Consider the following 22,345-nt stretch of genomic DNA (forward strand, 5'->3'; position numbering starts at 1 on the left):
GTGTGTGACTGTGACTGCGCACGAGGGTGCGCTTGTGGGTTCCTGTGTGTGGCGCTGAATACGCGTCTTGGGCTCTGGGTGTCGCTGTGGCCCTCTGCAGACACCTCCAACAGTAAATGCCATAGTTTATACACAGCACCCTGGTTGGACCCCCAACTGAAAGGAGAAAGACCCCTTTCAGCTTCAAGAGGCCGCATGCGAAGATTAACCCCCAGGGGCTGCTGAAATGGGTCACAGACTCCCGCTCTCCCACAGCCACGCCTTCTGAACAAAGCAAAAAGACTGGACGAGACCAGCCTCCCGGCCGTGGGTGTCACATCTACGTGGACCTGGAGACCCTGCCACCTACAAGCACATCTGATGTGCCCTTGGGGTCACTCCCAGCGCTCCCAGAAGCAAGGGAACCTCCCATTGGGGGGCTGACTCCGACCTGCAGTTGCCTATAGGCAAGATGCAGCCCGGCACTACTCAAGGGGCTAACGAACTTTGGCCCAAGTGCCTCTTCTCGCCAACTAGACCATATCACTTTCCGTGACCCCGTGGGAATGCCCACAACGGGAAGTGTTGGGCTTCAGCAACCAGGACACTGGTTGGAACCCGACAGCGGGAATTAGGCCACCTTCCCGGCCACGTATCGGCAAGCTTCCAACTGGCAGGTTTCGTGGCCCAGACCACTGAGAAAATGCTGAAACGCTTCACAGCCTCGTCCTAAGTGCCCTCCTGCTGCCTGCAGGGCGAGTCAACCCTACTTGAAGCCACAGACATCATGCGAACACAGAGACACTGAACACCAGGGAAGACAGACCGCAAGCCTGTCTGCTTTGATGAGGCCCACAGCACCGCATGCATCCTAGCAATTCTCCACTGCCACAGCGACACTACCGAGCAACTCACAGTGATCACAGGCACTGTCCCCGAGGACCACAGACAGACTTTCAATGGAAGACCTCTGCCATGCGAGGGGACTTGGAAGCCTGAAAGGGAAAGGTGGTTGGCCACGGCAGGGCACCTGGCAGGGCAACAGTGTCCCCATCTCTTCCCGGCCAATGGACTCCTCCGGATACAGCTCTGGCTGTTCGAACGGCCTGCATGCCACATGGGCCGGCCGCGTCATGCCCTCCGGGAGAAACACTATCGCTTTGCACATTCCCAAAAGAAGGAACAAAACGACCAAAGGGCTTGTTCCCATAACTCACCTACCCCCAAGGAGGCCGGCACAGATGCCTCAGCATGTCCATCTTCTCTACGTCCCGCAAGACACCCGTGTGGAGTCACTCCTCCGGAAATGGGATCGCAACTCTACACAGGTTACCTACCTCACTACATCCTCATGAACTGCCAAAGCCATCCCATCCATAGGCAGCTGATGCCAGCCCTTCACGAACAAGACACATCCTCGGGAACCCGAGGCCAGCGCCTGCAACGAATGATGACAGCCCATCCCACGACATTACATAGGACGTGTCCTCATGATACCTTAACTTTCTCTCCAGGCCCCCAGCCACCACACAGGCTTAAATGCAGCACTCGATCCTCAGCCCACTCCACGATGATCCACGTAGCACCAACAGTGTGCCGGCAGCTTCAGCAGAGGAGCTGACAGGGGCAGCCCCAAGGCCTACTCCATCGGCCCCCTTCTGCCATCGCTCAAATCCAGCCCACCCCCGCTCACTGCTCCAGGCCCAGCGGGCACTCAGGAACCTCACCACACCACACACAACATCAGAGAGGGCCACAGGCCTGGCCTGAGGCTCCAGGCTCCAACCAGGGAAGCTTGCTCATTTTGGCTTCCAGAATCAACCTCCGAAGCGGCATGCACAAAGCGTGATCCTGCCCAAAACACACCTCTCCAAGCTGCAAGCTCACTGGGCCTCCACCAGCACACGCTCCGACTCTGAAGAGTAGCAGGAGAGCCTGCCCCCTTGTATTCCCTCAGCGGTCTCTTAGTAGGGCCCGGTGAAGCATAAATGACCCAGCTTATGTGCAGACACGGTCGACCCTCACACAGGAGTCCCTCCAATGCTGGAGCCCTTAGTGGTGTTTGCATGCCTGTCAGCAGGGGACGTCGGCCCTCACTCCTAACTGTCCCATACCCCCGAGAGAGGAAACGTGCTGGACCCTCAGTTTCGATGAGGAGACGGTAAAACTTTCTCACTCATTATGTTCAGATTTTCCAAGGAAAGCATACAAGGGTGTCATCATCTATCCAAGCACATGCTGGGACGCTGCAGAACACAAACGGGCAGGCCGTGGGGCTCTGCAGAGGAGCCATGACCCGGAAGTACTCCAACAGCCTGGGGAATCCACAGTCTTCAGGCCACTCTGTAAGACCAACAATCAATCCACTCTTGCAGCCACTGGGCCCATCTGATGAAAACCTAATATCCAATGGCACATTTTCGTATGGGTGAATGCCTACCGTCCTGAGTTATCCACAGCCACGCTCAGCAACGTGCGCCCACCCCACTTTTTCCAGTTCTCCTTAGGACATCCAGTCATCAGACAACGCGAAGGTCTTCTTGTCTTTGCCGACGGCCAGCCTTACCCTGCAGCTGCACCTGACAAGTGGACAGAAATCATGTAGGTTTCTGAATTGCACCACGGTTCAGAGAACATGATTCTTGCGAACACTTACCTTGCCGTGAGCCCAGAACCTGCTTTCCAAGTAACACTATCCATTACCGAAAACTGATTGCGTGTCTCACAGCATGACTGGAGGAAGTTAGGCACGTACATTGGTCGGTGTGTCAGACACTGTATCTGTGTATTCACGTGAGTGGGCGTGTGTGACTGTGACTGCGCACGACGATGCGCTTGTGGGTTCCTGTGTGTGGCGCTGAATATGCGTCTTGGTCTCTGGGTGTCGCTGTGGCCCTCTGCAGACACCTCCAACAGTAATCGCCATAGTTTATACACAGCACCCTGGTTGGACCCCCAACTGAAAGGAGAAAGACCCCTGTCAGCTTCAAGAGGCCGCATGCGAAGATTAACCCCCAGGGGCTGCTGAAATAGGTCACAGACTCCCGCTCTCCCACAGCCACGCCTTCTGACCAAAGCACAAAGACTGGACGAGACCTGCCTCCCGGCCGTGGGTGTCACATCTACGTGGACCTGGAGACCCTGCCACCTACAAGCATATCTGATGTGCCCTTGGGGTCACTCCCAGCGCTCCCAGAAGCAAGGGAACCTCCCATTGGGGGGCTGACTCCGACCTGCAGTTGCCTATAGACAAGATGCAGCCCGTCACTACTCAAGGGGCTAACGAACTTTGGCCCAAGTGCCTCTTCTCGCCAACTAGACCATATCACTTTCCGTGACCCCGTGGGAATGCCCACAACGGGAAGTGTTGGGCTTCAGCAACCAGGACACTGGTTGGAACCCGACAGCGGGAATTAGGCCACCTTCCCTGCCACGTATCGGCAAGCTTCCAACTGGCAGGTTTCGTGGCCCAGACCACTGAGAAAATGCTCAAAAGCTTCACAGCCTCGTCCTAAGTGCCCTCCTGCTGCCTGCAGGGCGAGTCAACCCTACTTGAAGCCACAGACATCATGCGAACACAGAGACACTGAACACCAGGGAAGACAGACCGCAAGCCTGTCTGCTTTGATGAGGCCCACAGCACCGCATGCATCCTAGCAATTCTCCACTGCCACAGCGACACTACCGAGCAACTCACAGTGATCACAGGCACTGTCCCCGAGGACCACAGACAGACTTTCAATGGAAGACCTCTGCCATGCGAGGGGACTTGGAAGCCTGAAAGGGAAAGGTGGTTGGCCACGGCAGGGCACCTGGCAGGGCAACAGTGTCCCCATCTCTTCCCGGCCAATGGACTCCTCCGGATAAAGCTCTGGCTGTTCGAACGGCCTGCATGCCACATGGGCCGGCCGCGTCATGCCCTCCGGGAGAAACACTATCGCTTTGCACATTCCCAAAAGAAGGAACAAAACGACCAAAGGGCTTGTTCCCATAACTCACCTACCCCCAAGGAGGCCGGCACAGATGCCTCAGCATGTCCATCTTCTCTACGTCCCGCAAGACACCCGTGTGGAGTCACTCCTCCGCAAATGGGATCGCAACTCTACACAGGTTACCTACCTCACTACATCCTCATGAACTGCCAAAGCCATCCCATCCATAGGCAGCTGATGCCAGCCCTTCACGAACAAGACACATCCTCGGGAAGCCGAGGCCAGCGCCTGCAACGAATGATGACAGCCCATCCCACGACATTACATAGGACGTGTCCTCATGATACCTTAACTTTCTCTCCAGGCCCCCAGCCACCACACAGCCTTAAATGCAGCACTCGATCCTCAGCCCACTCCACGATGATCCACTTAGCACCAACAGTGTGCCGGCAGCTTCAGCAGAGGAGCTGACAGGGGCAGCCCCGAGGCCTAGTCCATCGGCCCCCTTCTGCCATCGCTCAACTCCAGCCCACCCCCGCTCACTGCTCCAGCCCCACCGGGCACTCAGGAACCTCACCACACCACACACAACATCAGAGAGGGCCACAGGCCTGGCCTGAGGCTCCAGGCTCCAACCAGGGAAGCTTGCTCATTTTGGCTTCCAGAATCAACCTCCGAAGCGGCATGCACAAAGCGTGATCCTGCCCAAAACACACCTCTCCAAGCTGCAAGCTCACTGGGCCTCCACCAGCACACGCTCCGACTCTGAAGACTAGCAGGAGAGCCTGCCCCCTTGTATTCCCTCAGCGGTCTCTTAGTAGGACCCGGTGATGCATAAATGACCCAGCTTATGGGCAGACACGGTCGACCCTCACACAGGAGTCCCTCCAATGCTGGAGCCCTTAGTGGTGTTTGCATGCCTGTCAGCAGGGGACGTCGGCCCTCACTCCTAACTGTCCCATACCCCCGAGAGAGGAAACGTGCTGGACCCTCAGTTTCGATGAGGAGACGGTAAAACTTTCTCACTCATTATGTTCAGATTTTCCAAGGAATGCATACAAGGGTGTCATCATCTATCCAAGCACATGCTGGGACGCTGCAGAACACAAACGGGCAGGCCGTGGGGCTCTGCAGAGGAGCCATGACCCGGAAGTATTCCAACCGCCTGGGGAATCCACAGTCTTCAGGCCACTCAGCAAGACCAACAATCAATCCACTCTTGCAGCCACTGGGCCCATCTGATGAAAACCTAATATCCAATGACACATTTTAGTATGGGTGAATGCCTACCGTCCTGAGTTATCCACAGCCACGCTCAGCAACGTGCACCCGCCCCACTTTTTCCAGTTCTCCTTAGGACATCCAGTCATCAGACAACGCGAAGGTCTTCTTGTCTTTGCCGACGGCCAGCCTTACCCTGCAGCTGCACCTGAGAAGTGGACAGAAATCATGCAGGCTTCTGAATTGCACCACGGTTCAGAGAACATGATTCTTGCGAACACTTACCTTGCCGTGAGCCCAGAACCTGCTTTCCAAGTAACACTATCCATTACCGAAAACTGATTGCGTGTCTCACAGCATGACTGGAGGAAGTTAGGCACGTACATTGGTCGGTGTGTCAGACACTGTATCTGTGTATTCACGTGAGTGGGCGTGTGTGACTGTGACTGCGCACGAGGATGCGCTTGTGGGTTCCTGTGTGTGGCACTGAATACGCGTCTTGGTCTCTGGGTGTCGCTGTGGCCCTCTGCAGACACCTCCAACAGTAAACGCCATAGTTTATACACAGCACCCTGGTTGGACCCCCAACTGAAAGGAGAAAGACCCCTTTCAGCTTCAAGAGGCCGCATGCGAAGATTAACCCCCAGGGGCTGCTGAAATAGGTCACAGACTCCCGCTCTCCCACAGCCACGCCTTCTGACCAAAGCAAAAAGACTGGACGAGACCTGCCTCCCGGCCGTGGGTGTCACATCTACGTGGACCTGGAGACCCTGCCACCTACAAGCACATCTGATGTGCCCTTGGGGTCACTCCCAGCGCTCCCAGAAGCAAGGGAACCTCCCATTGGGGGGCTGACTCCGACCTGCAGTTGCCTATAGGCAAGATGCAGCCCGGCACTACTCAAGGGGCTAACGAACTTTGGCCCAAGTGCCTCTTCTCGCCAACTAGACCATATCACTTTCCGTGACCCCGTGGGAATGCCCACAACGGGAAGTGTTGGGCTTCAGCAACCAGGACACTGGTTGGAACCCGACAGCGGGAATTAGGCCACCTTCTCGGCCACGTATCGGCAAGCTTCCAACTGGCAGGTTTCGTGGCCCAGACCACTGAGAAAATGCTGAAACGCTTCACAGCCTCCTCCTAAGTGCCCTCCTTCTGCCTGCAGGGTGAATCAACCCTACTTGAAGCCACAGACATCATGAGAACACAGAGACACTGAACACCAGGGAAGACAGACCGCAAGCCTGTCTGCTTTGATGAGGCCCACAGCACCGCATGCATCCTAGCAATTCTCCACTGCCACAGCGACACTACCGAGCAACTCACAGTGATCACAGGCACTGTCCCCGAGGACCACAGACAGACTTTCAATGGAAGACCTCTGCCATGCGAGGGGACTTGGAAGCCTGAAAGGGAAAGGTGGTTGGCCACGGCAGGGCACCTGGCAGGGCAACAGTGTCCCCATCTCTTCCCGGCCAATGGACTCCTCCGGATAAAGCTCTGGCTGTTCGAACGGCCTGCATGCCACATGGGCCGGCCGCGTCATGCCCTCCGGGAGAAACACTATCGCTTTGCACATTCCCAAAAGAAGGAACAAAACGACCAAAGGGCTTGTTCCCATAACTCACCTACCCCCAAGGAGGCCGGCACAGATGCCTCAGCATGTCCATCTTCTCTACGTCCCGCAAGACACCCGTGTGGAGTCACTCCTCCGCAAATGGGATCGCAACTCTACACAGGTTACCTACCTCACTACATCCTCATGAACTGCCAAAGCCATCCCATCCATAGGCAGCTGATGCCAGCCCTTCACGAACAAGACACATCCTCGGGAAGCCGAGGCCAGCGCCTGCAACGAATGATGACAGCCCATCCCACGACATTACATAGGACGTGTCCTCATGATACCTTAACTTTCTCTCCAGGCCCCCAGCCACCACACAGCCTTAAATGCAGCACTCGATCCTCAGCCCACTCCACGATGATCCACTTAGCACCAACAGTGTGCCGGCAGCTTCAGCAGAGGAGCTGACAGGGGCAGCCCCGAGGCCTAGTCCATCGGCCCCCTTCTGCCATCGCTCAACTCCAGCCCACCCCCGCTCACTGCTCCAGCCCCACCGGGCACTCAGGAACCTCACCACACCACACACAACATCAGAGAGGGCCACAGGCCTGGCCTGAGGCTCCAGGCTCCAACCAGGGAAGCTTGCTCATTTTGGCTTCCAGAATCAACCTCCGAAGCGGCATGCACAAAGCGTGATCCTGCCCAAAACACACCTCTCCAAGCTGCAAGCTCACTGGGCCTCCACCAGCACATGCTCCGACTCTGAAGACTAGCAGGAGAGCCTGCCCCCTTGTATTCCCTCAGCGGTCTCTTAGTAGGACCCGGTGATGCATAAATGACCCAGCTTATGGGCAGACACGGTCGACCCTCACACAGGAGTCCCTCCAATGCTGGAGCCCTTAGTGGTGTTTGCATGCCTGTCAGCAGGGGACGTCGGCCCTCACTCCTAACTGTCCCATACCCCCGAGAGAGGAAACGTGCTGGACCCTCAGTTTCGATGAGGAGACGGTAAAACTTTCTCACTCATTATGTTCAGATTTTCCAAGGAATGCATACAAGGGTGTCATCATCTATCCAAGCACATGCTGGGACGCTGCAGAACACAAACGGGCAGGCCGTGGGGCTCTGCAGAGGAGCCATGACCCGGAAGTATTCCAACCGCCTGGGGAATCCACAGTCTTCAGGCCACTCAGCAAGACCAACAATCAATCCACTCTTGCAGCCACTGGGCCCATCTGATGAAAACCTAATATCCAATGACACATTTTAGTATGGGTGAATGCCTACCGTCCTGAGTTATCCACAGCCACGCTCAGCAACGTGCACCCGCCCCACTTTTTCCAGTTCTCCTTAGGACATCCAGTCATCAGACAACGCGAAGGTCTTCTTGTCTTTGCCGACGGCCAGCCTTACCCTGCAGCTGCACCTGAGAAGTGGACAGAAATCATGCAGGCTTCTGAATTGCACCACGGTTCAGAGAACATGATTCTTGCGAACACTTACCTTGCCGTGAGCCCAGAACCTGCTTTCCAAGTAACACTATCCATTACCGAAAACTGATTGCGTGTCTCACAGCATGACTGGAGGAAGTTAGGCACGTACATTGGTCGGTGTGTCAGACACTGTATCTGTGTATTCACGTGAGTGGGCGTGTGTGACTGTGACTGCGCACGAGGATGCGCTTGTGGGTTCCTGTGTGTGGCACTGAATACGCGTCTTGGTCTCTGGGTGTCGCTGTGGCCCTCTGCAGACACCTCCAACAGTAAACGCCATAGTTTATACACAGCACCCTGGTTGGACCCCCAACTGAAAGGAGAAAGACCCCTTTCAGCTTCAAGAGGCCGCATGCGAAGATTAACCCCCAGGGGCTGCTGAAATAGGTCACAGACTCCCGCTCTCCCACAGCCACGCCTTCTGACCAAAGCAAAAAGACTGGACGAGACCTGCCTCCCGGCCGTGGGTGTCACATCTACGTGGACCTGGAGACCCTGCCACCTACAAGCACATCTGATGTGCCCTTGGGGTCACTCCCAGCGCTCCCAGAAGCAAGGGAACCTCCCATTGGGGGGCTGACTCCGACCTGCAGTTGCCTATAGGCAAGATGCAGCCCGGCACTACTCAAGGGGCTAACGAACTTTGGCCCAAGTGCCTCTTCTCGCCAACTAGACCATATCACTTTCCGTGACCCCGTGGGAATGCCCACAACGGGAAGTGTTGGGCTTCAGCAACCAGGACACTGGTTGGAACCCGACAGCGGGAATTAGGCCACCTTCTCGGCCACGTATCGGCAAGCTTCCAACTGGCAGGTTTCGTGGCCCAGACCACTGAGAAAATGCTGAAACGCTTCACAGCCTCCTCCTAAGTGCCCTCCTTCTGCCTGCAGGGCGAATCAACCCTACTTGAAGCCACAGACATCATGAGAACACAGAGACACTGAACACCAGGGAAGACAGACCGCAAGCCTGTCTGCTTTGATGAGGCCCACAGCACCGCATGCATCCTAGCAATTCTCCACTGCCACAGCGACACTACCGAGCAACTCACAGTGATCACAGGCACTGTCCCCGAGGACCACAGACAGACTTTCAATGGAAGACCTCTGCCATGCGAGGGGACTTGGAAGCCTGAAAGGGAAAGGTGGTTGGCCACGGCAGGGCACCTGGCAGGGCAACAGTGTCCCCATCTCTTCCCGGCCAATGGACTCCTCCGGATAAAGCTCTGGCTGTTCGAACGGCCTGCATGCCACATGGGCCGGCCGCGTCATGCCCTCCGGGAGAAACACTATCGCTTTGCACATTCCCAAAAGAAGGAACAAAACGACCAAAGGGCTTGTTCCCATAACTCACCTACCCCCAAGGAGTCCGGCACAGATGCCTCAGCATGTCCATCTTCTCTACGTCCCGCAAGACACCCGTGTGGAGTCACTCCTCCGCAAATGGGATCGCAACTCTACACAGGTTACCTACCTCACTACATCCTCATGAACTGCCAAAGCCATCCCATCCATAGGCAGCTGATGCCAGCCCTTCACGAACAAGACACATCCTCGGGAAGCCGAGGCCAGCGCCTGCAACGAATGATGACAGCCCATCCCACGACATTACATAGGACGTGTCCTCATGATACCTTAACTTTCTCTCCAGGCCCCCAGCCACCACACAGGCTTAAATGCAGCACTCGATCCTCAGCCCACTCCACGATGATCCACTTAGCACCAACAGTGTGCCGGCAGCTTCAGCAGAGGAGCTGACAGGGGCAGCCCCGAGGCCTACTCCATCGGCCCCCTTCTGCCATCGCTCAACTCCAGCCCACCCCCGCTCACTGCTCCAGCCCCACCGGGCACTCAGGAACCTCACCACACCACACACAACATCAGAGAGGGCCACAGGCCTGGCCTGAGGCTCCAGGCTCCAACCAGGGAAGCTTGCTCATTTTGGCTTCCAGAATCAACCTCCGAAGCGGCATGCACAAAGCGTGATCCTGCCCAAAACACACCTCTCCAAGCTGCAAGCTCACTGGGCCTCCACCAGCACACGCTCCGACTCTGAAGACTAGCAGGAGAGCCTGCCCCCTTGTATTCCCTCAGCGGTCTCTTAGTAGGGCCCGGTGATGCATAAATGACCCAGCTTATGGGCAGACACGGTCGACCCTCACACAGGAGTCCCTCCAATGCTGGAGCCCTTAGTGGTGTTTGCATGCCTGTCAGCAGGGGACGTCGGCCCTCACTCCTAACTGTCCCATACCCCCGAGAGAGGAAACGTGCTGGACCCTCAGTTTCGATGAGGAGACGGTAAAACGTTCTCACTCATTATGTTCAGATTTTCCAAGGAATGCATACAAGGGTGTCATCATCTATCCAAGCACATGCTGGGACGCTGCAGAACACAAACGGGCAGGCCGTGGGGCTCTGCAGAGGAGCCATGACCCGGAAGTATTCCAACCGCCTGGGGAATCCACAGTCTTCAGGCCACTCAGCAAGACCAACAATCAATCCACTCTTGCAGCCACTGGGCCCATCTGATGAAAACCTAATATCCAATGACACATTTTAGTATGGGTGAATGCCTACCGTCCTGAGTTATCCACAGCCACGCTGAGCAACGTGCACCCGCCCCACTTTTTCCAGTTCTCCTTAGGACATCCAGTCATCAGACAACGCGAAGGTCTTCTTGTCTTTGCCGACGGCCAGCCTTACCCTGCAGCTGCACCTGAGAAGTGGACAGAAATCATGCAGGCTTCTGAATTGCACCACGGTTCAGAGAACATGATTCTTGCGAACACTTACCTTGCCGTGAGCCCAGAACCTGCTTTCCAAGTAACACTATCCATTACCGAAAACTGATTGCGTGTCTCACAGCATGACTGGAGGAAGTTAGGCACGTACATTGGTCGGTGTGTCAGACACTGTATCTGTGTATTCACGTGAGTGGGCGTGTGTGACTGTGACTGCGCACGACGATGCGCTTGTGGGTTCCTGTGTGTGGCGCTGAATACGCGTCTTGGTCTCTGGGTGTCGCTGTGGCCCTCTGCAGACACCTCCAACAGTAAACGCCATAGTTTATACACAGCACCCTGGTTGGACCCCCAACTGAAAGGAGAAAGACCCCTGTCAGCTTCAAGAGGCCGCATGCGAAGATTAACCCCCAGGGGCTGCTGAAATAGGTCACAGACTCCCGCTCTCCCACAGCCATGCCTTCTGACCAAAGCAAAAAGACTGGACGAGACCTGCCTCCCGGCCGTGGGTGTCACATCTACGTGGACCTGGAGACCCTGCCACCTACAAGCACATCTGATGTGCCCTTGGGGTCACTCCCAGCGCTCCCAGAAGCAAGGGAACCTCCCATTGGGGGGCTGACTCCGACCTGCAGTTGCCTATAGGCAAGATGCAGCCCGGCACTACTCAAGGGGCTAACGAACTTTGGCCCAAGTGCCTCTTCTCGCCAACTAGACCATATCACTTTCCGTGACCCCGTGGGAATGCCCACAACGGGAAGTGTTGGGCTTCAGCAACCAGGACACTGGTTGGAACCCGACAGCGGGAATTAGGCCACCTTCCCGGCCACGTATCGGCAAGCTTCCAACTGGCAGGTTTCGTGGCCCAGACCACTGAGAAAATGCTGAAACGCTTCACAGCCTCCTCCTAAGTGCCCTCCTGCTGCCTGCAGGGCGAGTCAACCCTACTTGAAGCCACAGACATCATGAGAACACAGAGACACTGAACACCAGGGAAGACAGACCGCAAGCCTGTCTGCTTTGATGAGGCCCACAGCACCGCATGCATCCTAGCAATTCTCCACTGCCACAGCGACACTACCGAGCAACTCACAGTGATCACAGGCACTGTCCCCGAGGACCACAGACAGACTTTCAATGGAAGACCTCTGCCATGCGAGGGGACTTGGAAGCCTGAAAGGGAAAGGTGGTTGGCCACGGCAGGGCACCTGGCAGGGCAACAGTGTCCCCATCTCTTCCCGGCCAATGGACTCCTCCGGATAAAGCTCTGGCTGTTCGAACGGCCTGCATGCCACATGGGCCGGCCGCGTCATGCCCTCCGGGAGAAACACTATCGCTTTGCACATTCCCAAAAGAAGGAACAAAACGACCAAAGGGCTTGTTCCCATAACTCACCTACCCCCAAGGAGGCCGGCACAGATGCCTCAGCATGTCCATCTTCTCTACGTCCCGCAAGACACCCGTGTGGAGTCACTCCTCCGCAAATGGGATCGCAACTCTACACAGGTTACCTACCTCACTACATCCTCATGAACTGCCAAAGCCATCCCCTCCATAGGCAGCTGATGCCAGCCCTTCACGAACAAGACACATCCTCGGGAAGCCGAGGCCAGCGCCTGCAACGAATGATGACAGCCCATCCCACGACATTACATAGGACGTGTCCTCATGATACCTTAACTTTCTCTCCAGGCCCCCAGCCACCACACAGCCTTAAATGCAGCACTCGATCCTCAGCCCACTCCACGATGATCCACTTAGCACCAACAGTGTGCCGGCAGCTTCAGCAGAGGAGCTGACAGGGGCAGCCCCGAGGCCTACTCCATCGGCCCCCTTCTGCCATCGCTCAACTCCAGCCCACCCCCGCTCACTGCTCCAGCCCCACCGGGCACTCAGGAACCTCACCACACCACACACAACATCAGAGAGGGCCACAGGCCTGGCCTGAGGCTCCAGGCTCCAACCAGGGAAGCTTGCTCATTTTGGCTTCCAGAATCAACCTCCGAAGCGGCATGCACAAAGCGTGATCCTGCCCAAAACACACCTCTCCAAGCTGCAAGCTCACTGGGCCTCCACCAGCACACGCTCCGACTCTGAAGACTAGCAGGAGAGCCTGCCCCCTTGTATTCCCTCAGCGGTCTCTTAGTAGGGCCCGGTGATGCATAAATGACCCAGCTTATGGGCAGACACGGTCGACCCTCACACAGGAGTCCCTCCAATGCTGGAGCCCTTAGTGGTGTTTGCATGCCTGTCAGCAGGGGACGTCGGCCCTCACTCCTAACTGTCCCATACCCCCGAGAGAGGAAACGTGCTGGACCCTCAGTTTCGATGAGGAGACGGTAAAACTTTCTCACTCATTATGTTCAGATTTTCCAAGGAATGCATACAAGGGTGTCATCATCTATCCAAGCACATGCTGGGACGCTGCAGAACACAAACGGGCAGGCCGTGGGGCTCTGCAGAGGAGCCATGACCCGGAAGTATTCCAACCGCCTGGGGAATCCACAGTCTTCAGGCCACTCAGCAAGACCAACAATCAATCCACTCTTGCAGCCACTGGGCCCATCTGATGAAAACCTAATATCCAATGACACATTTTAGTATGGGTGAATGCCTACCGTCCTGAGTTATCCACAGCCACGCTGAGCAACGTGCACCCGCCCCACTTTTTCCAGTTCTCCTTAGGACATCCAGTCATCAGACAACGCGAAGGTCTTCTTGTCTTTGCCGACGGCCAGCCTTACCCTGCAGCTGCACCTGAGAAGTGGACAGAAATCATGCAGGCTTCTGAATTGCACCACGGTTCAGAGAACATGATTCTTGCGAACACTTACCTTGCCGTGAGCCCAGAACCTGCTTTCCAAGTAACACTATCCATTACCGAAAACTGATTGCGTGTCTCACAGCATGACTGGAGGAAGTTAGGCACGTACATTGGTCGGTGTGTCAGACACTGTATCTGTGTATTCACGTGAGTGGGCGTGTGTGACTGTGACTGCGCACGAGGATTCGCTTGTGGGTTCCTGTGTGTGGCACTGAATACGCGTCTTGGTCTCTGGGTGTCGCTGTGGCCCTCTGCAGACACCTCCAACAGTAAACGCCATAGTTTATACACAGCACCCTGGTTGGACCCCCAACTGAAAGGAGAAAGACCCCTTTCAGCTTCAAGAGGCCGCATGCGAAGATTAACCCCCAGGGGCTGCTGAAATAGGTCACAGACTCCCGCTCTCCCACAGCCACGCCTTCTGACCAAAGCAAAAAGACTGGACGAGACCTGCCTCCCGGCCGTGGGTGTCACATCTACGTGGACCTGGAGACCCTGCCACCTACAAGCACATCTGATGTGCACTTGGGGTCACTCCCAGCGCTCCCAGAAGCAAGGGAACCTCCCATTGGGGGGCTGACTCCGACCTGCAGTTGCCTATAGGCAAGATGCAGCCCGGCACTACTCAAGGGGCTAACGAACTTTGGCCCAAGTGCCTCTTCTCACCAACTAGACCATATCACTTTCCGTGACCCCGTGGGAATGCCCACAACGGGAAGTGTTGGGCTTCAGCAACCAGGACACTGGTTGGAACCCGACAGCGGGAATTAGGCCACCTTCCCGGCCACGTATCGGCAAGCTTCCAACTGGCAGGTTTCGTGGCCCAGACCACTGAGAAAATGCTGAAACGCTTCACAGCCTCCTCCTAAGTGCCCTCCTGCTGCCTGCAGGGCGAGTCAACCCTACTTGAAGCCACAGACATCATGAGAACACAGAGACACTGAACACCAGGGAAGACAGACCGCAAGCCTGTCTGCTTTGATGAGGCCCACAGCACCGCATGCATCCTAGCAATTCTCCACTGCCACAGCGACACTACCGAGCAACTCACAGTGATCACAGGCACTGTCCCCGAGGACCACAGACAGACTTTCAATGGAAGACCTCTGCCATGCGAGGGGACTTGGAAGCCTGAAAGGGAAAGGTGGTTGGCCACGGCAGGGCACCTGGCAGGGCAACAGTGTCCCCATCTCTTCCCGGCCAATGGACTCCTCCGGATAAAGCTCTGGCTGTTCGAACGGCCTGCATGCCACATGGGCCGGCCGCGTCATGCCCTCCGGGAGAAACACTATCGCTTTGCACATTCCCAAAAGAAGGAACAAAACGACCAAAGGGCTTGTTCCCATAACTCACCTACCCCCAAGGAGGCCGGCACAGATGCCTCAGCATGTCCATCTTCTCTACGTCCCGCAAGACACCCGTGTGGAGTCACTCCTCCGCAAATGGGATCGCAACTCTACACAGGTTACCTACCTCACTACATCCTCATGAACTGCCAAAGCCATCCCCTCCATAGACAGCTGATGCCAGCCCTTCACGAACAAGACACATCCTCGGGAAGCCGAGGCCAGCGCCTGCAACGAATACTGACAGCCCATCCCACGACATTACATAGGACGTGTCCTCATGACACCTTAACTTTCTCTCCAGGCCCCCAGGCACCACACAGGCTTAAATGCAGCACTCGATCCTCAGCCCACTCCACGATGATCCACTTAGCACCAACAGTGTGCCGGCAGCTTCAGCAGAGGAGCTGACAGGGGCAGCCCCGAGGCCTAGTCCATCGGCCCCCTTCTGCCATCGCTCAACTCCAGCCCACCCCCGCTCACTGCTCCAGCCCCACCAGGCACTCAGGAACCTCACCACACCACACACAACATCAGAGAGGGCCACAGGCCTGGCCTGAGGCTCCAGGCTCCAACCAGGGAAGCTTGCTCATTTTGGCTTCCAGAATCAACCTCCGAAGCGGCATGCACAAAGCGTGATCCTGCCCAAAACACACCTCTCCAAGCTGCAAGCTCACTGGGCCTCCACCAGCACACGCTCCGACTCTGAAGACTAGCAGGAGAGCCTGCCCCCTTGTATTCCCTCAGCGGTCTCTTAGTAGGGCCCGGTGATGCATAAATGACCCAGCTTATGGGCAGACACGGTCGACCCTCACACAGGATTCCCTCCAATGCTGGAGCCCTTAGTGGTGTTTGCATGCCTGTCAGCAGGGGACGTCGGCCCTCACTCCTAACTGTCCCATACCCCCGAGAGAGGAAACGTGCTGGACCCTCAGTTTCGATGAGGAGACGGTAAAACTTTCTCACTCATTATGTTCAGATTTTCCAAGGAATGCATACAAGGGTGTCATCATCTATCCAAGCACATGCTGGGACGCTGCAGAACACAAACGGGCAGGCCGTGGGGCTCTGCAGAGGAGCCATGACCCGGAAGTATTCCAACCGCCTGGGGAATCCACAGTCTTCAGGCCACTCAGCAAGACCAACAATCAATCCACTCTTGCAGCCACTGGGCCCATCTGATGAAAACCTAATATCCAATGACACATTTTAGTATGGGTGAATGCCTACCGTCCTGAGTTATCCACAGCCACGCTGAGCAACGTGCGCCCGCCCCACTTTTTCCAGTTCTCCTTAGGACATCCAGTCATCAGACAACGCGAAGGTCTTCTTGTCTTTGCCGACGGCCAGCCTTACCCTGCAGCTGCACCTGAGAAGTGGACAGAAATCATGCAGGCTTCTGAATTGCACCACGGTTCAGAGAACATGATTCTTGCGAACACTTACCTTGCCGTGAGCCCAGAACCTGCTTTCCAAGTAACACTATCCATTACCGAAAACTGATTGCGTGTCTCACAGCATGACTGGAGGAAGTTAGGCACGTACATTGGTCGGTGTGTCAGACACTGTATCTGTGTATTCACGTGAGTGGGCGTGTGTGACTGTGACTGCGCACGACGATGCGCTTGTGGGTTCCTGTGTGTGGCACTGAATACGCGTCTTGGTCTCTGGGTGTCGCTGTGGCCCTCTGCAGACACCTCCAACAGTAAACGCCATAGTTTATACACAGCACCCTGGTTGGACCCCCAACTGAAAGGAGAAAGACCCCTGTCAGCTTCAAGAGGCCGCATGCGAAGATTAACCCCCAGGGGCTGCTGAAATAGGTCACAGACTCCCGCTCTCCCACAGCCACGCCTTCTGACCAAAGCAAAAAGACTGGACGAGACCTGCCTCCCGGCCGTGGGTGTCACATCTACGTGGACCTGGAGACCCTGCCACCTACAAGCACATCTGATGTGCCCTTGGGGTCACTCCCAGCGCTCCCAGAAGCAAGGGAACCTCCCATTGGGGGGCTGACTCCGACCTGCAGTTGCCTATAGGCAAGATGCAGCCCGGCACTACTCAAGGGGCTAACGAACTTTGGCCCAAGTGCCTCTTCTCGCCAACTAGACCATATCACTTTCCGTGACCCCGTGGGAATGCCCACAACGGGAAGTGTTGGGCTTCAGCAACCAGGACACTGGTTGGAACCCGACAGCGGGAATTAGGCCACCTTCCCGGCCACGTATCGGCAAGCTTCCAACTGGCAGGTTTCGTGGCCCAGACCACTGAGAAAATGCTGAAACGCTTCACAGCCTCCTCCTAAGTGCCCTCCTGCTGCCTGCAGGGCGAGTCAACCCTACTTGAAGCCACAGACATCATGAGAACACAGAGACACTGAACACCAGGGAAGACAGACCGCAAGCCTGTCTGCTTTGATGAGGCCCACAGCACCGCATGCATCCTAGCAATTCTCCACTGCCACAGCGACACTACCGAGCAACTCACAGTGATCACAGGCACTGTCCCCGAGGACCACAGACAGACTTTCAATGGAAGACCTCTGCCATGCGAGGGGACTTGGAAGCCTGAAAGGGAAAGGTGGTTGGCCACGGCAGGGCACCTGGCAGGGCAACAGTGTCCCCATCTCTTCCCGGCCAATGGACTCCTCCGGATAAAGCTCTGGCTGTTCGAACGGCCTGCATGCCACATGGGCCGGCCGCGTCATGCCCTCCGGGAGAAACACTATCGCTTTGCACATTCCCAAAAGAAGGAACAAAACGACCAAAGGGCTTGTTCCCATAACTCACCTACCCCCAAGGAGGCCGGCACAGATGCCTCAGCATGTCCATCTTCTCTACGTCCCACAAGACACCCGTGTGGAGTCACTCCTCCGGAAATGGGATCGCAACTCTACACAGGTTACCTACCTCGCTACATCCTCATGAACTGCCAAAGCCATCCCATCCATAGGCAGCTGATGCCAGCCCTTCACGAACAAGACACATCCTCGGGAAGCCGAGGCCAGCGCCTGCAACGAATGATGACAGCCCATCCCACGACATTACATAGGACGTGTCCTCATGATACCTTAACTTTCTCTCCAGGCCCCCAGCCACCACACAGGCTTAAATGCAGCACTCGATCCTCAGCCCACTCCACGATGATCCACTTAGCACCAACAGTGTGCCGGCAGCTTCAGCAGAGGAGCTGACAGGGGCAGCCCCGAGGCCTACTCCATCGGCCCCCTTCTGCCATCGCTCAACTCCAGCCCACCCCCGCTCACTGCTCCAGCCCCACCGGGCACTCAGGAACCTCACCACACCACACACAACATCAGAGAGGGCCACAGGCCTGGCCTGAGGCTCCAGGCTCCAACCAGGGAAGCTTGCTCATTTTGGCTTCCAGAATCAACCTCCGAAGCGGCATGCACAAAGCGTGATCCTGCCCAAAACACACCTCTCCAAGCTGCAAGCTCACTGGGCCTCCACCAGCACACGCTCCGACTCTGAAGACTAGCAGGAGAGCCTGCCCCCTTGTATTCCCTCAGCGGTCTCTTAGTAGGGCCCGGTGATGCATAAATGACCCAGCTTATGGGCAGACACGGTCGACCCTCACACAGGAGTCCCTCCAATGCTGGAGCCCTTAGTGGTGTTTGCATGCCTGTCAGCAGGGGACGTCGGCCCTCACTCCTAACTGTCCCATACCCCCGAGAGAGGAAACGTGCTGGACCCTCAGTTTCGATGAGGAGACGGTAAAACTTTCTCACTCATTATGTTCAGATTTTCCAAGGAATGCATACAAGGGTGTCATCATCTATCCAAGCACATGCTGGGACGCTGCAGAACACAAACGGGCAGGCCGTGGGGCTCTGCAGAGGAGCCATGACCCGGAAGTATTCCAACCGCCTGGGGAATCCACAGTCTTCAGGCCACTCAGCAAGACCAACAATCAATCCACTCTTGCAGCCACTGGGCCCATCTGATGAAAACCTAATATCCAATGACACATTTTAGTATGGGTGAATGCCTACCGTCCTGAGTTATCCACAGCCACGCTGAGCAACGTGCACCCGCCCCACTTTTTCCAGTTCTCCTTAGGACATCCAGTCATCAGACAACGCGAAGGTCTTCTTGTCTTTGCCGACGGCCAGCCTTACCCTGCAGCTGCACCTGAGCAGTGGACAGAAATCATGCAGGCTTCTGAATTGCACCACGGTTCAGAGAACATGATTCTTGCGAACACTTACCTTGCCGTGAGCCCAGAACCTGCTTTCCAAGTAACACTATCCATTACCGAAAACTGATTGCGTGTCTCACAGCATGACTGGAGGAAGTTAGGCACGTACATTGGTCGGTGTGTCAGACACTGTATCTGTGTATTCACGTGAGTGGGCGTGTGTGACTGTGACTGCGCACGACGATGCGCTTGTGGGTTCCTGTGTGTGGCACTGAATACGCGTCTTGGTCTCTGGGTGTCGCTGTGGCCCTCTGCAGACACCTCCAACAGTAAACGCCATAGTTTATACACAGCACCCTGGTTGGACCCCCAACTGAAAGGAGAAAGACCCCTGTAAGCTTCAAGAGGCCGCATGCGAAGATTAACCCCCAGGGGCTGCTGAAATAGGTCACAGACTCCCGCTCTCCCACAGCCACGCCTTCTGACCAAAGCAAAAAGACTGGACGAGACCTGCCTCCCGGCCGTGGGTGTCACATCTACGTGGACCTGGAGACCCTGCCACCTACAAGCACATCTGATGTGCCCTTGGGGTCACTCCCAGCGCTCCCAGAAGCAAGGGAACCTCCCATTGGGGGGCTGACTCCGACCTGCAGTTGCCTATAGGCAAGATGCAGCCCGGCACTACTCAAGGGGCTAATGAACTTTGGCCCAAGTGCCTCTTCTCGCCAACTAGACCATATCACTTTCCGTGACCCCGTGGGAATGCCCACAACGGGAAGTGTTGGGCTTCAGCAACCAGGACACTGGTTGGAACCCGACAGCGGGAATTAGGCCACCTTCCCGGCCACGTATCGGCAAGCTTCCAACTGGCAGGTTTCGTGGCCCAGACCACTGAGAAAATGCTGAAACGCTTCACAGCCTCCTCCTAAGTGCCCTCCTGCTGCCTGCAGGGCGAGTCAACCCTACTTGAAGCCACAGACATCATGCGAACACAGAGACACTGAACACCAGGGAAGACAGACCGCAAGCCTGTCTGCTTTGATGAGGCCCACAGCACCGCATGCATCCTAGCAATTCTCCACTGCCACAGCGACACTACCGAGCAACTCACAGTGATCACAGGCACTGTCCCCGAGGACCACAGACAGACTTTCAATGGAAGACCTCTGCCATGCGAGGGGACTTGGAAGCCTGAAAGGGAAAGGTGGTTGGCCACGGCAGGGCACCTGGCAGGGCAACAGTGTCCCCATCTCTTCCCGGCCAATGGACTCCTCCGGATAAAGCTCTGGCTCTTCGAACGGCCTGCATGCCACATGGGCCGGCCGCGTCATGCCCTCCGGGAGAAACACTATCGCTTTGCACATTCCCAAAAGAAGGAACAAAACGACCAAAGGGCTTGTTCCCATAACTCACCTACCCCCAAGGAGGCCGGCACACATGCCTCAGCATGTCCATCTTCTCTACGTCCCGCAAGACACCCGTGTGGAGTCACTCCTCCGCAAATGGGATCGCAACTCTACACAGGTTACCTACCTCGCTACATCCTCATGAACTGCCAAAGCCATCCCCTCCATAGGCAGCTGATGCCAGCCCTTCACGAACAAGACACATCCTCGGGAAGCCGAGGCCAGCGCCTGCAACGAATGATGACAGCCCATCCCACGACATTACATAGGACGTGTCCTCATGATACCTTAACTTTCTCTCCAGGCCCCCAGCCACCACACAGGCTTAAATGCAGCACTCGATCCTCAGCCCACTCCACGATGATCCACTTAGCACCAACAGTGTGCCGGCAGCTTCAGCAGAGGAGCTGACAGGGGCAGCCCCGAGGCCTACTCCATCGGCCCCCTTCTGCCATCGCTCAAATCCAGCCCACCCCCGCTCACTTCTCCAGCCCCACCGGGCACTCAGGAACCTCACCACACCACACACAACATCAGAGAGGGCCACAGGCCTGGCCTGAGGCTCCAGGCTCCAACCAGGGAAGCTTGCTCATTTTGGCTTCCAGAATCAACCTCCGAAGCGGCATGCACAAAGCGTGATCCTGCCCAAAACACACCTCTCCAAGCTGCAAGCTCACTGGGCCTCCACCAGCACACGCTCCGACTCTGAAGACTAGCAGGAGAGCCTGCCCCCTTGTATTCCCTCAGCGGTCTCTTAGTAGGGCCCGGTGATGCATAAATGACCCAGCTTATGGGCAGACACGGTCGACCCTCACACAGGAGTCCCTCCAATGCTGGAGCCCTTAGTGGTGTTTGCATGCCTGTCAGCAGGGGACGTCGGCCCTCACTCCTAACTGTCCCATACCCCCGAGAGAGGAAACGTGCTGGACCCTCAGTTTCGATGAGGAGACGGTAAAACTTTCTCACTCATTATGTTCAGATTTTCCAAGGAATGCATACAAGGGTGTCATCATCTATCCAAGCACATGCTGGGACGCTGCAGAACACAAACGGGCAGGCCGTGGGGCTCTGCAGAGGAGCCATGACCCGGAAGTATTCCAACCGCCTGGGGAATCCACAGTCTTCAGGCCACTCAGCAAGACCAACAATCAATCCACTCTTGCAGCCACTGGGCCCATCTGATGAAAACCTAATATCCAATGACACATTTTAGTATGGGTGAATGCCTACCGTCCTGAGTTATCCACAGCCACGCTGAGCAACGTGCACCCGCCCCACTTTTTCCAGTTCTCCTTAGGACATCCAGTCATCAGACAACGCGAAGGTCTTCTTGTCTTTGCCGACGGCCAGCCTTACCCTGCAGCTGCACCTGACAAGTGGACAGAAATCATGCAGGCTTCTGAATTGCACCACGGTTCAGAGAACATGATTCTTGCGAACACTTACCTTGCCGTGAGCCCAGAACCTGCTTTCCAAGTAACACTATCCATTACCGAAAACTGATTGCGTGTCTCACAGCATGACTGGAGGAAGTTAGGCACGTACATTGGTCGGTGTGTCAGACACTGTATCTGTGTATTCACGTGAGTGGGCGTGTGTGACTGTGACTGCGCACGACGATGCGCTTGTGGGTTCCTGTGTGTGGCACTGAATACGCGTCTTGGTCTCTGGGTGTCGCTGTG

General features: G+C 56.1%; 8 non-coding genes across 8 annotated transcripts; all 8 read right to left on the minus strand.

Moving 5' to 3' along the window:
• Positions 1 to 2,114: 2,114 nt before the first annotated feature.
• On the minus strand, positions 2,115 to 2,208 carry LOC133085902 (small nucleolar RNA SNORD116). Its single transcript, XR_009699702.1, has one exon. It is a non-coding gene; the product is annotated as a small nucleolar RNA SNORD116 (small nucleolar RNA).
• A 2,688-nt stretch (positions 2,209 to 4,896) lies between these two features.
• LOC133085806 (small nucleolar RNA SNORD116) lies at positions 4,897 to 4,990 on the minus strand. Its single transcript, XR_009699600.1, has one exon. It is a non-coding gene; the product is annotated as a small nucleolar RNA SNORD116 (small nucleolar RNA).
• A 2,688-nt stretch (positions 4,991 to 7,678) lies between these two features.
• LOC133085807 (small nucleolar RNA SNORD116) lies at positions 7,679 to 7,772 on the minus strand. Its single transcript, XR_009699601.1, has one exon. It is a non-coding gene; the product is annotated as a small nucleolar RNA SNORD116 (small nucleolar RNA).
• Positions 7,773 to 10,460: 2,688 nt separating this feature from the next.
• Positions 10,461 to 10,554, minus strand: LOC133085805 (small nucleolar RNA SNORD116). The gene has a single exon (XR_009699598.1). It is a non-coding gene; the product is annotated as a small nucleolar RNA SNORD116 (small nucleolar RNA).
• A 2,688-nt stretch (positions 10,555 to 13,242) lies between these two features.
• On the minus strand, positions 13,243 to 13,336 carry LOC133085808 (small nucleolar RNA SNORD116). Its single transcript, XR_009699602.1, has one exon. It is a non-coding gene; the product is annotated as a small nucleolar RNA SNORD116 (small nucleolar RNA).
• A 2,688-nt stretch (positions 13,337 to 16,024) lies between these two features.
• LOC133085809 (small nucleolar RNA SNORD116) lies at positions 16,025 to 16,118 on the minus strand. Its single transcript, XR_009699603.1, has one exon. It is a non-coding gene; the product is annotated as a small nucleolar RNA SNORD116 (small nucleolar RNA).
• A 2,688-nt stretch (positions 16,119 to 18,806) lies between these two features.
• On the minus strand, positions 18,807 to 18,900 carry LOC133085810 (small nucleolar RNA SNORD116). Its single transcript, XR_009699604.1, has one exon. It is a non-coding gene; the product is annotated as a small nucleolar RNA SNORD116 (small nucleolar RNA).
• A 2,688-nt stretch (positions 18,901 to 21,588) lies between these two features.
• LOC133085812 (small nucleolar RNA SNORD116) lies at positions 21,589 to 21,682 on the minus strand. The gene has a single exon (XR_009699606.1). It is a non-coding gene; the product is annotated as a small nucleolar RNA SNORD116 (small nucleolar RNA).
• Between the last annotated feature and the right edge of the window lie 663 nt (positions 21,683 to 22,345).

Source organism: Eubalaena glacialis, chromosome 2, assembly GCF_028564815.1.
Source record: "Eubalaena glacialis isolate mEubGla1 chromosome 2, mEubGla1.1.hap2.+ XY, whole genome shotgun sequence".
Taxonomy (NCBI): Eukaryota; Metazoa; Chordata; class Mammalia; order Artiodactyla; family Balaenidae; genus Eubalaena; species Eubalaena glacialis.